Raw genomic sequence first — 16,302 nt, 5'->3', positions numbered from 1 at the left:
ATCAGGAAATAAAGCACTATTCACCAGACTTCGTTTAAGCTGCAGCTGCTTCGCTGCTGCGAAAACTGAAATATTGTCTTCAACTACTTTAACCGCAAAATTAACCGTTTGTGCATAATTCAGTGTGTAAAACATGTCTTTCTTACAGGCCTCGTTGCAGGTTTCCGTCTGCCGAAGGTTTCAAATTAACATAATTAGATGTTGCAGCTTACTTTCTAAGTTGGTAGATAGTTACATTATCATTTTCCATAAAGTCACTGAACTTCCAGTCACTGAGCTACCAATTCGTGGAAGGCTGCGGCTTAACTCGACCTTTTCCTTTTTTGATGTTCGCCCCCTCCCCGCTGTCTTTCCCCGGCTATTGAAAAGGCGGTGTACTAAAGAGCAATGCACTCTTGCCGCATATTTAGATATCGTCGAGTTGCTTACGTTATCTTTCGACTTTTCTTCAACACTTGGAGCGCACACGTAGAGCGCAATATACGTCAGTACTATCTTACATATAAGCAGCAGTCAAGATCCTCGAAAGCATTGTTTCTGGAACCAAGGAAACACAATTTCGAAGATGAGAAGGGCCTTCATCTTAATTGTTTTCCTGGCGTGTTGCATATCTGCATCCTTGTAAGTATGCTGCTCAGAACGTCCACGTTGTGAGAATGTTGTTTCAGTCTTTCAGCTGTCGTTAAACCCTAATGGCGTAGTTTTACTATTACATGCTTCCCAAATCATCAGCCTTTCCGGCCAATAAGAGTGACATCTTATAAGTTCCCTTCGGCATACGTCCTGGCATTCTGTGCTTTTAGGAAAACGCGATGTGACCCCGCTCTATCGCTGGTATGGAATCTACAATTGAATGTGGTGGTCAGACTGCGGCTGCTTAGATAGCACATTGCTCCGTACAATTACACATACCTACCCGCGATGGCAATTTCAGAAAATGTCGAAGGCGGGAGGGAAATCGACTAAATAACAAATATCCACAGTAACGCTCGGTTGCCGTTTCCCGACATTCCTTTACGTAAAAGAGGCTCGCAATTAGTCACCACCGCAACCACCATCGCTATACTGTGCCGATAGCCGATTACCTAGGGATCCTTGTATGGCGGACACCAAAAACAAAAAAGATGACATTTTATACGACTTAAGAACTCACACGTGTTTAAGAATTCATTTTCCAATGCGTTATAATTGCTAAAAGGTTCGCCATTCCAAATGCGAAATCTCCGCTGCAGCAACCTTTAAAAAACACAACTGAAAAAAATAAGCAACACTGACACACGAAACTAAGAATATATTTCACGCCTTTCCGCGACCACAAGTTACCGCCTAGTATACAGCACAGCATGGGAGCTGTTGTGTTTTATTGGGAGTCGCTCTGTGAAGTATCCTCTCATGCTTTCAAACGTCTCTCATTTTCATATGACTCTGAGTTCACTTATAGCAATCGTTCTAAACTATGTCCGTAGGATTTACTTGCATTTAGTAAGAATGATGTCTTGTCACCACGAAATACGATCCAAAAGTTCTAAACGCGAAAGCAGAATATGGTCCATTATGTAGTCGTAGTTTGCGGCGTGACCGATCGATGGTTACAAAAATGGCCGACGGCGCAGAGCAAAAAGACGTCATAAATGCTCCAGTTGGCGTCAAATTTCTCAGAGAGGTTCCTGTAAACAAAGTAAATTTTTAGCTATTGAAACAAAATTTTCAACATTTAGGTTTGGGTGGGAAGCGAAGCCCGACATCCGGGGTGGGAGACAATCACGCTTGCCCGCCGCCGCGGTGGCTCCACTGTTCTGGCTGACTAAAGGTGCGCCTAGTGTGTACGTCATCGCACACGTCACGTCGCAGCCATCTGGTTGGCTGTGACGTGTCGTCTGCGACGGTGTTGCTTTGTGCGTGCGTGAAGGGCCACTAGACGGCGCCGCTAATGGAGAACAGGTGGTGTTGTCACGTGCTCTTTTTCCGAGCGTATCAAATGGGCGGGCTGCCTCCCGCGCGCCACTTGCTCTTCGCACTTCATCGGTGCTGTGTCTACTGCGATGGACTCTCGACGCCACGTCATGAGTGTATAAAATGCGCCTCTCTGTGGCCAATATATACGCATACACACACGTCGAATTAGCAGAAAGAAATTTATTGCATGTCGAAAACATTAATCGAATACGCTTAACAAAAGGTGCTCTAGTGCAACCGCATTCCAAAGCATGAGCAGTCTCAGGTGTCTCTTCCGAATTTTTACCTTGTCATTCATACGCGATTATTCCTTCTATTTCCCGAAAACAATGCAGACGTTTGCTTCCCGTTTTCTTTTGTTCATCCTTTCTCAATATAAGAGATAAAATATTTTAGCATTTAAAACCCTAATCCGCTAAGCAGGAGTGAAGAATGTGTGATTTTTCTTCTCTTATGCTAGAAACTAACCTTAAGTGCGCATTGCATAAGTAGGGGCTCACCAATATTTGTACTTAAATATACATTACTGCGATACGAATCGGTCGTGCAGGTAGCAGGCTATCTTTTTAACATCGCTTTCCCATCAAGGCTCCTCAAAACGTCACTCTTGAAACCTCGGAAACAAAAATAGATTAAGGAATTTCCGCGACTTACGTGCGCCTAAACCACGAAAGAAACGGATCTAAAGCGGAATTCCTACCTGTACTCCACCACCACATTGCATTTCTGTTGCAAACAATATAAACTTGTCTTATAGGCTTACTTTGCAACTTCACGAAATGGAGATACAGCATTTGAAAACATGAAGTTAATAATTTCGCGTTTTGAGTAGACCCCAAGCATCCGAAGACCAAACAACCAAGCAAAATTTCGTTTCTGCTACATTCCTCCAACCATTTGCCAACACTAAAGACCCTACCTGATTGGCTCCACGTACACAATATGTACATGGACCAAGAATGCATTACAGTGGTCTACTCTCATGATCACCTGGCGAAGACACGCGATATTACTAGCAATTCTTTTAACTGGACTAGAGTGCTAGCCGCTAGTACTTTACAGTTGTAACGCTAAAACAACGCTAAACCGTCAAGCGCAATTCTAAAAACAAACATACTAAGGTATGTACGCGACGAAAGGATTTTGAAATCATTTACCGAGGAAAAAATGACTGTCCAAAGACATAGGCACCACAGAAATGATTGAAACTCGCAAAAAGAAGGACAAAAAACGGGAAGAGGAAAGGTCCACCGCGTTAAAAAAATTCTGGATTTCTTTTTTTTTTTTGTCCTGTACGCCTTAGCTACAAAAATTAGAAGAAAAGCTGGCATTTACGCGTGTTTTCGGCACTACTATGGCCATGTCATCAGCCTTCCTTTATTAAAGTGAAGCTGTTAGCCTCTAGCTGGTCGGGATTTTTCGCGGCGACTCTTCACGGAGAAGCAAAACCTTCAGCGATTGAAGCGAGATATGCATATATATATATATATATATATATATATATATATATATATATATATATATATATATACGTTCCTGTCACGCATAGAGCATACCACACGGCATTCGTTTCTATAAAGAACAAGCACAAGAAAAGCATCCGAGCCACCTCATTGATAATCAGGCACAGACAGACAGGCAGCGTTATTTAGGTCCTCAAGTACGCTACCGCTCGCGCCTGTAGAGTAGCGGGTCGCTCCCACGTGGGGTCAGGTAGGCACTCCTGATAAGAATTGAAAACAGGTAGCGCTCTCCGCATACCCTGCACTAGCCTTTAATATATGAAAGAACCAGCCTAGCAACCGATTTCATTGTTCTTCTAGCATCACTAGGGGTAGACAACACATGGTTAGGACTCCCGAGGAGCGGCAAAGAGAACATAAACGCCAATACGACCAGCGGCGACGTGTTGCGAAAATTACCATCACTCTAAATTACCATTACTATCATTACACTGAAGCAATAAAGCGTTGCATACCCTCTACAGCAGTGGCAGTGATGGTTCCCGACAGCTTCGCCGAACATCCACTTTCGCCGGGCCGGCATTGCTAGTCAGTTGTTTTTTTATTCGAACCTTTATTCACTAGGCACAATTTTGGACATGGTAGTGGCTATAGAGCAAGGGGCATTTTCCACCTTCATAGATCTTCTCTTACCCAGCGTTAGGAGTTGCTGGTGCTATGGATAGCATGGTTAGGTACAAAAATCACTTATTCACATTAGGGCTTTGAGAACTCAATATATTGTTGATATGGGGTAAAAGTATGGTTCTTCCATGACGCACGACTGTCACAGAGCTTACAGCATTAACAGTTCTCAATGTTTCCATGATCTGTAGCCTATGCCCAACTAAAAGCGTTAGTGGTCCAATCTCTGCCTGGCGTTGTGCACGCATGCGTTCTAAATTAGGGTAGCTTGTCCATGAAGCCGTTAATGGTGCTTCCTGAATAATGAGAGTGTGATATATTGGCGTTCTCCTAAACCTACAGGGAGCCCCAACTATCGTACACCAACATTTAAGTATATACAAATCAACGTAGGTCGACAGAACCAAGGTAATGTGTGTTTGTCTTCGCTTGGAGATCATCAGAGCATATCTAGCGTTCCACCTACTTACATAATTAGCCTTAATTATTAATCACCTCTTAAATATTAAAATTATATTAAAAGTGTATATGAGAAAAGTGTGCAGCAACATAAGAAACTCCCGATACAGCCCCATACGTATTGAGCTGTTGCTCAATACGTGCTAGATAGGTGTTTTTCCGAGCATGAAAGAAGCCAACGGCTACACGCACAATTCTCGTGCAACTGGTAGTGCGAGGCACTTTGCGTATATTAACGGGCTTCTTTCACGCTCAGAAAAACACTTCTATGAAGCATGTATTGAGCAACACAAAGCTGTATCTAGAGTTTTTCGTGTTGCTCTACAATTTTCTCACCCCCCGCGTTGGCTTAGCAGCTATTGCGTTGGGCTGCGAAGCACGAGTCCGCGGGATGAAACCCCGGCCGCGGTGATCGCATTGCGATGGGAGCGAACTGCAAGATAGCCCATGTCCCCGGTTTTAGGCGGACGTTAAAGATCCCCCGGTGGCTAAAATTAATCCGGAGCTCCCCACTACGGCGTGCCTCATAATCAAACGGTGGTTTTCGTTCCTACAACGCCAGAACTCAATTCAGTTCAATTAAGGAATTTTCTAATTGACATTTTTCATCTAATTATAATATTTGGGAGGTTGATTATTTATTAAGGCTAATTATATAACTAGGCTGAATGCGAAAAATACTCTGAGTATCTCCGAGCGACTGTAAACAACATTGCCTTGGCTCAGTCCAGCTAGGTGGCATTTCCATATCTTTAAATGTTGGTGTATTATAGCTGGGACATACTGTAGATATACAAAACGAAGTAATGGCTGTGTTTGAAATTTTTCATAGCGCTCGTATATCTTCCCTTTTTTGGACCTATGAGGCCTCACCCATAAACAAAAAAAAAGGTAATCAAAATTATGAAACTTTTATTCGCATAAGTGCAAGCTGCATGCACCAAGCAGGAAATAGGATGACAAAATACAAACAAGAGCACTCCTGCCTGTTGTCGTCCAGTCCACATCTCAGGAAAAGGACGTCACAGCCAGTGGGCCCCAATTCATCATCATCATCAGCCTGGTTACGCCCACTGCAGGGCGAAGGCCTCTCCCATACTTCTCCAACTATCATGGTCATGTACTAATTGTGGCCATGTTGTCCCTGCAAAGTTCTTAATCTGATCCGCCCACCTAACTTTCTGCCGCCCTCTGCTACGCTTCCCTTCCCTTGGAATCCATTCCGTAACTCTTAGTGACCATCGGTTATCGTCCCTCCTCATTAGGTGTCCTGCCCATGCCCATTTCTTTTTCTTGATTTCAACTAAGATATCATTAACTCGCGTTTGTTCCCTCACCCAATCAGCTCTTTTCTTATCCCTTAACGTTACACCTATCATTCTTCTTTGCATAGCTCGCTGTGTCGTCCTCAATTTAAGTAGAACCCTTTTCGTAAGCCTCCATGTTTCTGCCCCGTACGTGAGTACTGGTAATTAGAATTGCTGGTAATGATAATTAGAACTACGCAAATTCGTAACTAGCTTCGTTTATCACCGTTCCCGCGTGAAGTGACAAAAATTGAAGTGGAACATCCCTTAACGGAAACTGTAAAAGATATGCGCAGCATAATATGGCGGGCGCTGTGCAGAATGTGTTATCCGTGGTAATTTTGTGTGTGGGGCTTATGCTGATGTTTCATGTGGCAATTCTTAATATATCAGTGAGTAGTACGAATAGAGAGATGCACAAATTTACATTACCGGACATAGACTTTCAGCACCACACCAACCGCCACAAAATGCTACACTTATACATGACAGCTCCCTTTAAGAGAGGTTCCACTTAATTTGTTTGCGCGATGCCATGCGCAGCATAACCACCGCCTTAATAAACGGTTTTAGGTTAGCGTCAACGTAACAGTGGGGTTAAGGAAAATGGCGTATAGCGTATGGCCACGGCCAAAAGTAGACAGGCTCACACAATGTTTTGCGCTTGCGCAACTACTCTTATCGGGGACAAAGGGTCGCAATGGTCACCGTACTCGCAATGGTCACCGTACAACCACTCACAGAATGGTCTTAAACTAGTCATTATCACGCTGCATTGGGAAAGGACTTTTCAGACAGCATGTGGAATTGTTTGACCAATGCCATATAATTCTGCGTATTAAAAATCGGGAACGCTGCCTCCACCACAGCAGGTCACCTGTGTCGCAGGAGATAACGTCATCATTTATGAGCAAGAAAAAACCGGCACATTTGGTCCATCTAAGCAAACTCAGCGCAAATTCAACCAGAGCAAGTGTGCGCCAGAAGGTAGTTTGGATTCCCGAGCTATTATCTCACACACGCGACAGCGGGCGCCTAAAATTGAGACTGAAGCGCGAATAAAGTTTAACCTGCCTCTCCGGGCGTTGTTTTACTTCATCAGATAGAATCTGCATTTGCTATTTCTGTGCCTCTATCTACTGATTCCGTTACGGCAACGGAAGCCGTAGATATCACGAAGTCACCATCAGGCAACTTCCCAAGCCTCTTCATCACCCCAGGTCCTATCACAACCTGTGCTACCGCCACGCGACGCAGGGCCTAACGCACAAAGTGGGCTGTGCCGTTTCGCTCGACGCCAACCATCCAAGCGATCGTTCGCCCTTCCGCCAATACTCGTGGGAGCCAACCTATATATATAACACCCGTAAAATAGTGCCTATAAGAGCACTCATGCGCTGTGTATTCAATAAAAATTCACAATACGATACTTGCTTGATACATTTTCCCTATATGGATATCTCAGAAAGATAGACATGTTAATAGAAGAGCAGCCGATTTTATTAATTTACATACTTGAGGGCTATACTTAAAATATACCAATTTCGGCAACACGCGCGCAGGGTAGCGAAATAAGCACTTGCTTATTATTGGTCAATATTAAATATTCTATAATTATCATTACTTATTAATTTGTTATGGTAGTTGTTCTATATCTTTATTTAGTTGCTTTTGCCTTAGTATTTTTTTTACAAAAAGTGTTGCATAATATAAGATAGAAAAAATCAAGTATGTTGGTAACGCTATAATAAATCACAGTAAGATACACCATCATTCAATAAACTCCATCCGATAATGCATTTGAAGCGGACAAAATTGATTGTTTATGCAGCACTCTGAAATGTGTCAGATACGTGTGCATGACTCTTGCAAAACATCCGTAAATATCGTCAAAATTTCACCTAAGCCGTACATTCATATAATAACTTTGTCCATCTTCGATGGTCAACAGATGGAGTTTACAGAACTGCGGCATTTTATTTGTTCCTGATAGATGGATTTGTCAATCTCGTGCATCGAATTTCTTTTTCTTGTTCTTTTGCATGTTATGAGAACTTTGCAAGAAATTGTCAGTCTTCATAAACATTGTTCTCGTCACCGTCACTACAGTTTAGCTTTCGCTGTCAAATGCAGCAAATGTCAGTCAAATCAGTTTAGCGGTCGCCTCATAAATCAAATTTCTGTATTAGACGAATTTTGTTATGCCTATAGGAGTTCTCGCCGAGCTACAGCTTTCTCTCCATTAAAATGTATGTCAGTGACGCAACTTTGATTCCAACACATTTTGGTGGGGCAGAGTATGCAATGCGCAGTGAGACGCACTAAGCACCGCGCCATCGCGCATTTGTGGAAAACATTGTGAACTGCACAGACTGTGGTGGTTGTGCCGTCTGTGCATATCTATCGGAAGTCACAAGCAGCACAGCAGAAGTGAACAATGATCGCCTTAACTGCATTGAAAAAGGCGCTATGTTCTTCTTAAGATGGTGGTGATTGACGAGGCCGCAACAAAAAACAGTATGCGTGCGTTTGTCTGGATATTGCGACTCTCTAAATGAATGAGTTGAGCACTTACAAACTTAATAAAACCTGCTGATAACTTTTGAATGAATTTATTTTATAGTGGAGGATATTCACTGATTGGAAGAACTGAAAGGAACTAGAGGAACTATCGTTGACTTTTGAGTATGTGACGTGTTGCTAGTTGTAAATGCACTGAATATTTTATTCATGTGCGTCGCCTCTTTGATCACTTAATTTTCAATAAAATAATAGAGTAATTTTTGTCCTTTCATTCCAGGGCACTCCCACAGGGAATCGGCAACATCTCAGCGAGATGGAATGACGATAATCACTGGTGTCCAAGAAAACCAGTAAGTGATGTTTTTTTCTCCTGCTGTCCAGCACGGCGCCTGCTCTTATCGTACAGCATTTTTCGTTTCTCGCAGATTCTTCTTATTTGCTAGGGCACGCTATCAAACCAAGATAACGCAGTATTAGAAAAGGATGAATCATTTTTGACGACATGGCGCACTGGTGATAGAATCTATTAACACAGGACAGATATCAAAGTGATAGCACTGTGACTGCAAGCTTACAGTTCGCAAACGCCTTATTTTCAGCGTTAATCGTTTCTGGCATGTCATATTTTATGTATTATGTCCTGGAAAATGGCACTCACGATTATCCTTATTACCGATATGCATTCAATATTATTTATTTATTTGTGCGTGCGTCCATAGCATACATTTGCCGAACCAAATATCGTGTTTTCGCTATCATTATAATATGTGGTTGATTATGCGCCACGAACTGATGCGCACCTGCATGAAAATATTTCCTACAGAAGCTTTTCTCCTCGAAAGAAGTGTTACATTGTCACGTGGTTTAATTGTGAAATATATAATTCTATATATGTCACACTTCGTCCTAATATTACTAAAGCTGCGGTAAATCTTGTGCAAATAATATGCGCCGGGCTCAGTTAAAGCTGAAATTTCAGCAGGCGCTTCGGAGGCGCGTAAAAGAATTCGAGCAGTAGGCATACCAAGGTACTCCAGTATAGGATTGTGAGCTACCGTTGCGCTTTCAAACTAGCAACCCCTAATCCAACATTTTTTGAAATGTATAACACAACCCGTTTTTTTTTACTTTTCTTTATCGCTTTGTTTATGCAATGAATGCTACACACGTGATAAAAGCTCGTAGCATGCTCGATTCATGATCAATTAATTCTGAAATGAAGTAATAAACATCAAGAACTTAAAAAGCCGAATCAATCAAAGATCACATAAATATTTCGCAAACAGGTTGCGGAAAGAACGCGCAGATGCGGATATGAATCCAGGAAGTGCACGTGGAAGCAACAAACTCTACCCTCTGGGCCACGTAGTAAACACGTTGGAGTTCCGCAATCTAGTTGTATCTCTACGCATAATTTCTCTAGAAACGTTCGTGATGTTCTGTTGCAACTCCTACACTGCTCAGACCCAGTGAATATATTGCTAATACTAATGTTGCTCATAAATGGTCAGAAAGGAAATGTAGATACGCTTTGAGTGACGGCAGCGGAATGACTCGATACCATTCTGAGACTTATCATTGTAATTTATGATTTATTACTGCATTGTACTGCTATATCAGAGTGGGAACGTTAATGTCGCTGTTAAAAAAATAAATATCCCCCTTGAAATGAAAAATAGACTGAGACGCAGAATGATTTACAGATGAAATGCCATTCATTGTAATTTTTACGTTACATTTATATCGTTAAACCTTTCAATGAACCTGCTAAAGTTCACTAAAGAACATACTACTCGCATCACAGAGAAAATGTTTAGTTTGCTCGGAACTCACCTTGACAGACAATATACCGTTGACGGTAACATCCTCCTTCTAGGGTACTGAAGGGGCACTGAACACCCGCTCACCACCAACACGAGCGGTAATCTTTTTTCAGTTTGGCGCTGGTCGCACCCGTATCCATAATAGTGGAGAGTATCAGCTCAATGGTGGCTACACAAGTTTAAAGGAGGGTGTAAAGGGAAAAGAAGCGTTTTTAAAATCCATAAAGGGTAATTTCTACTAGCGACTAGAAAATCTTGAACCCTTCGAGGTCTACCATGTCACCACACAATAACATCCATCTGTCAAGTTAGCGTTTACTTTTTTGATCACTCTAGGCTTTCTTTCTCTCTGTCAAAATTGATATGACATGCTGATGCTTATGATGCCATTCCGGGCCTGACAGTACTGAGCGGGCAGCGTAAGCGATAGGCGGGCGAACTCAAAGGCTGTTATTGATTGGAGACAAGATGAGCTCCAAAAGGTGCAGTTTCCTCATACAAAGCTTGCAAAACATGTCCATGTCACCTCTGTGGTGCTTTGCTTTTGGTAAAGTTATTTTCTTGTGCTGCAGTCATTGCAACACCGCTCGTCATGGCTCTCCCTGACAGATTGCGCCGGCCAGTCACTTGCCATATTCGGGACGCGAACGCAGCGCGCAATGGATGCGCTTCGCACGTTACACGCTTAACGCGGCCTTATATAACTCAAAATTTGTTTTATCCACGAACTCGCAGCTTATGCAGTTTAAAAATAACATCAGTTAAAGGTACAGCAAGAACTACAAAGAGCGCTCTGTTCCTAGATGCCTATTTCGTCGACTGCCGGCGCCACGATCTTTCGTTTTTTCAATTTTGCAGTTACAGCAGAGACGTACTCAGGGGGGGCACCCCACCCACGCTACCAATCTTCACACACACACTCCTAAAGCGCCGCAAAATCGATGTTGAGACTTGACAGCTATTCGGTGGTCAAAATTTGCTGCCTTTTTCACTCCTTTTGGATGACGGCATTTATCGACATCTCGTGGGGTGTGAAGGCCGGTTTTCTCATCAATTCGGCGCCCGCGCGATTAAGTCGATATGCGTTCAGTTGTCACCATCTATTCAACGGTCAAGCGCATGGTTGTAGCCTCGTTAGTTCAACCTTCTTTGTTTAGACTGGATCCAGGGATAAGGAAAGAGATTCGGTTCGTATTTAGCTGGTCTGTTTCCTTGAGGAACGAGTTGCGGCCGGAGAAAGCGCCAGTTGAGTTTGCCTTTTCCTATTGCTTCATTATTACCTCGAGTGGTGGCTCGCCGCAACGCTGGCAAATCGTCGGAACCATATACCCGCGATATGGGTAAATAAAGCGCAAATTAAAATAATGTGAAACAGCGTTCATCATCAAATCCTGCAATAACCCTTAAACCCCTAAGCAATATTACTGTCAACGGTTACCTCGTCTGGTTTTTCTGTAATTGTACAGCACTTTTTATGGAAAATTAGCAAATGGAAAGAAGAGTCGCAAGGAGCTGAGAAATTAAGCCAAGGCAACAGCCGAACAGGAGGGAAAAGCGAAAATTAACAAATTTAAGCATTCTTTATGAAAATATTTATGGAACAACATCTTTTTAGACAAAACGCTGCTGGAAGTGGAGAGCAATTCTGTGTATTTTTAATGACACTTCTACAGTTATCAGTCGAGTCGCCTGACGTAGCCACTTCTCTACTGTCCTTATGTAGGTGTTTTTCTAATCTTCCGCGGTGGGCGAAGTGCGTCTAGAATCCCAGCGTCCTGCGCTCTTCGCGGTTGTACGGGACTGGCGGCCACGCATCATTACGAAACATCCCAAATAACAATACGAGTCGGTTTTGGCACTTCACTTTGCAGAGCAGTAAACGAGTAATCCCAAAGAACTGTGATTGTTCCGCAAATATATATCAGGGTGTCTACCAAGTTGACATTTCCAAATTCTGTGAGTTTTCCAGGTTTTCCCTGAGTGCCTTTGCGAAATTCCCTGAGTGATGCAGAACTATGTTTTATGTCAAGACGGGCTGCAACCCTATCGCCCGATGCTGTCACTCTTTAGTAAGCATATGAAAATTTTTTTAAAAGAATCGACTTAATCCAATTTGAATACTAAGGAGTATAGTGTTTATGTTATTCAAAAAAAGTATAGAAGGGAGAGGTTAGTAAAATGCACAGCAAATAAGATGTCTTCGAAAGAAATTGCAAATCGAGTCAGACATTCTGAAATACACATAAAGAATAGATGCATAGAGAAGCAAATATTTTCGAGTCTGAGCTATTTATACTAATTGATTGCAAGCTCAGTGGTATGATGCCCTAATTTTGTCGCAATTAAGAGTTTCTCTCAACAGCTCGTAAGTCAACCTTAACTGTCCTGACATATACTCTCAGCCCGCGCACGACGCCTCAGTGTTGTGTTTCACTGCTTTAAAGAGTTTAGTTTGTTCTGTATGAGGCGCACCTGCATCTCGGCGTCAGCCAAGTGTTTTTTGAGCTCAGGCTCCTTCAAAGAAGCGCCCGCATACTTCATTCCTCAATGCGTTGGTCCTTTCTGTTCTCGTGCTCCTTTTGTCGCGCGCTCGCACTACAGACAATTTGAAGCATACTCGTGGTCAGTTTACAGTAAAACTTCCAATTTTTCGGACCCCCTAGGGGCCGCGATAACTTCCGAAAAATCAGGCAGTCTGAAAAAAATGCATGTCTTTTACTGCTCTTAAGGGCTCAAATCGACGCAGGCACGTCTGGAAAAGCTCTGAATGCTTGTCAGTACACTTATTAGGCATACCGGTGCTCCTACTGCGACAGTAGAGCGCGGGTGCACGCATGTAAAATTAGAGAATACATACTGTGTCCCGTGACAATTGCCCCTTCCTACGCTTGTTAAGCTTCACCGCAATGCTTTTGCTAATGCTTCACCGCGTTACACAACTGTACTGAGGCGAAACTAACTTTCAGGAACCAGCATTATGGAATGCGTTGTGTTTTCTGAGCTTCGAAGCCAAAATTATTGCCGACAGCGGAGAAATGAACAAACACGGCACCGAACGGAATGCAGCTTAATAGCGAACGTCGAAGCAGCTAGGCGTAGCGTTGCCGCAGTGGTGGCTACGGCTGCTAGTGGATCTGCGTGCGATAGCGCCGGTTCGAGGCGGCGAGGTAATCAAAATGGCAGCGGTCGTGGCTTTGATTAATGCCGTTTCGGACCTGCGGTTATGCAGAATGTCCGGAAAATCGGACGGCAAAGAGTTCTTGCATCCGAAATTTCAGACGTTCTGATACATTGACTCTTTGGGGTACGTGGTGGTGCCGCGAAGCCATCCAAATGATCGAGAATCCGGAAAGTCGGTCGTTGACTCTACACTGGCAATTCCTCCAGCCGACGACAGGGCGTCAAAGACGATTCGTTACGATTCCGCTCTGTTACTCGAGCCAGCATTACCACGACTTTCGACCTTTTCAATAAAATTACAGCTAATTTTCCATTATAGAGGCACAAATTCCCTGAGTTTTCCCTGAGTTTTTCCAGACTACTAAAAATCCCTGAGAAGTCCCGGTTTTCCCGGTTTCCCCGGTTGATAGACACCCTGTATATTTCTCTATAATTCTTCCAGAGCCAATGAAAAAAATGACGCCAATAAAGTCCCATAAAACTAACTCTGCTGTGAAGCCCCGGCACGCCCTCATAACCGCCAGCCAGTGTTCCTCCACAAGGCTGCAAATAACTCGTCCTTCAAACTTTTCCTGTTACCCAATCAGGCGGTAACCAAAAAAATAAAATTGTTAGCGCGTCATTTTATACGCTTTTCCTCGCCTGTTATAGTGCATTGGTGAAAGCCTAATTCTTTATTGAAGTGAAATAAAATGGTTGCTTTGCCGCAACTACTTAATGTCAAGTTTCACTTCAGATGGCAGTGAAATTTCATGAATGAAATGGGCTCAGCACTGCAATGAATTTTACCGCAGACTTTTTAATACTTAATTAATTATGGAGTTCTATGTGCCAAAACCACGATCTGAAAATTAGGCACGCCGTAGCGGGGGCTCCGGAAATTTAGACCACCTGTGGTTCTTTAATGTGCACCTAAATCTAAGTAGACGGGTGTTTTCGCATTTCGTCCCCATCGAAATGCAGCTGCCGTGGCCGGGATTCGATCCCGCGACCTCATGCTTAGCAGCCCAACACCATAGCCACTAAGCAACCATGGCGGGCAAGCTTTTGAAGAGTGAAATGCTCAGAGTCCATGAGCTTTGTTCATGTATGTTGCACACCTCATTACTTCCGTCGACGAAAAGACTCTTCAAGAACAGCAGACGTTCCGGTGGTATCAATAATGACGCCATTTTGAAAAGGCCGCCTTACAACGATTTTGTTTGCTTCTGTGATTGTCTGGCGGAGTAACACAACCCCGTGAGGTCCGTGTGCCTTGGTTGCTAACTGCTGTTCTTTTTTGAAGTTATATGCTACTATAGAAATCTACTAAAGGGAGAGGCCTTCGTCCCTGTAGTGGACATAAAATAGGTTGATGATGATGATGATGAAGAGGATAATAGAAATAATTACTTTGCACTTTCATTCGTTTATTTGTTATTGCCAGTGTTCTTCCTGCGCTTCTTTCCTGCGCCAGTTCATTCGATGTGGTTCCTTGTTTGCCACGTAGAGAACAAGTGTATCTCACAGGTAGTACTCCTGTGAGATATACCTTATTCCATTTCTCTTTTGCCGGTTTACGCGTCTTTATGGCCAATAGCGGGCGTTATTCACATTTCTACTAGTAAAGGTACCCCCCCCCACCCTCATTTGCACAGATAAGTTACCTTAGCTTACCACCTTCCCCCGAAAAGAAATCCGGGATACGAGCCTGATGTCCAGCGACGGAGCCTGCAGCCGCTGGTAGCTCGAAATAGCAATTATTTCGCAATACGCAATCATATATCTCAGAGAAGTAGAAGATGTATCTAAACAATAACGTAACATTCTTTTTACCTTTGGCCTTTAACGCGAATTTGTCTCTTTCAGTGTAAGAATGACGGGGACTGCGGCAGCATGTGTGTGTGTGCTACGGGGAGCGGCGGCAGAAGATTCTGCGTATATCCTCCCAGCGGAAAATAATGTATTACATCAAAAGAAGCCTGCCACATTTGCGAAGCCGATCCTATGGAGTGCTGAAATTGCGCATCCTAATATAATACACCTTTATTGCAAAGACTCGACACCGCCAGTTTTGTACCGAGAAACGGTCAAGAAAGTTTTAACGAAAATTCGGGCTTTTCATGCGAATAGCTCCTACGTTCGACTTAAATAAAATGTGTGCACATTCTGGGTACTTGCTCTTTTATAGTGAAATTCTGTGTATTTACCACACCACCACTGTTGTGACATCATTTGTACAAATGCAACGGGTGTTTCTCCGATGGCTTTAAGTAATATATAAACATTACGCGTGGCAGGAAGCACACTTGCAATCCTTCAACATTATTAGTCAAATAAACAGTTAATATTTAAACGAGAAATAGAAATGAATAATATAATAATGATAAAAAATCATTAAATTATGAACTGGTTTCCTTACTGCGCACACTTCAATTTACAATTTGTAGACAAGGAGACGGCAAGGCGGACTCACTTGGAATCAGTTCTCAGGTTGACGTCAGTTCCAGAAATTCATTGTTGGTCCAGTTCCTATCGTGCTCAAGTGCATAAAACTCTGTTGTTTAATCTAAGACGGTAGTGTTCCATGCCGGGGTCCACCATCAACTTTCTGTAACGGATGTGACGTCGGCACGAACTAAGAAAATAGACTCTCTCTTCACAGGCATGGTGCCGCCATCTAGTAGCCGTTAAGCGAAGTACTGCATCATGAGTCCATGACACTAACCGGCGTCGACAGCCAGCGCTTCGCAGAGACGTCTCCAACGTGGTGCAACCTAGTGTAAGCAGTGCAACCCTTCTGCTGAGGTTTCAACGCAGTTTCCTCATATGCTTTCTGTTTCTCGTCCGCTGAGCCTGTGACGCCTCGTCGTCTACGATGTGGAGCTTCAACATGCATCAACAGTGCTAATACGCTGCCCAATACTT

The 16,302-nt window shown here is 43.2% G+C and overlaps 1 long non-coding RNA gene across 1 annotated transcript; it reads left to right on the top strand.

Moving 5' to 3' along the window:
- Positions 1 to 464: 464 nt before the first annotated feature.
- Positions 465 to 15,548, top strand: LOC142574105 (uncharacterized). Its single transcript, XR_012826420.1, has 3 exons — positions 465 to 621; positions 8,670 to 8,742; positions 15,244 to 15,548. It is a non-coding gene; the product is annotated as an uncharacterized LOC142574105 (long non-coding RNA).
- Positions 15,549 to 16,302: the final 754 nt, after the last annotated feature.

This window comes from Dermacentor variabilis, chromosome 3 (assembly GCF_050947875.1).
Source record: "Dermacentor variabilis isolate Ectoservices chromosome 3, ASM5094787v1, whole genome shotgun sequence".
Classification (NCBI taxonomy): domain Eukaryota; kingdom Metazoa; phylum Arthropoda; class Arachnida; order Ixodida; family Ixodidae; genus Dermacentor; species Dermacentor variabilis.
Note: the sequence above shows the minus strand (reverse complement) of the source record. Positions and strands in the feature narration are given on the sequence as shown.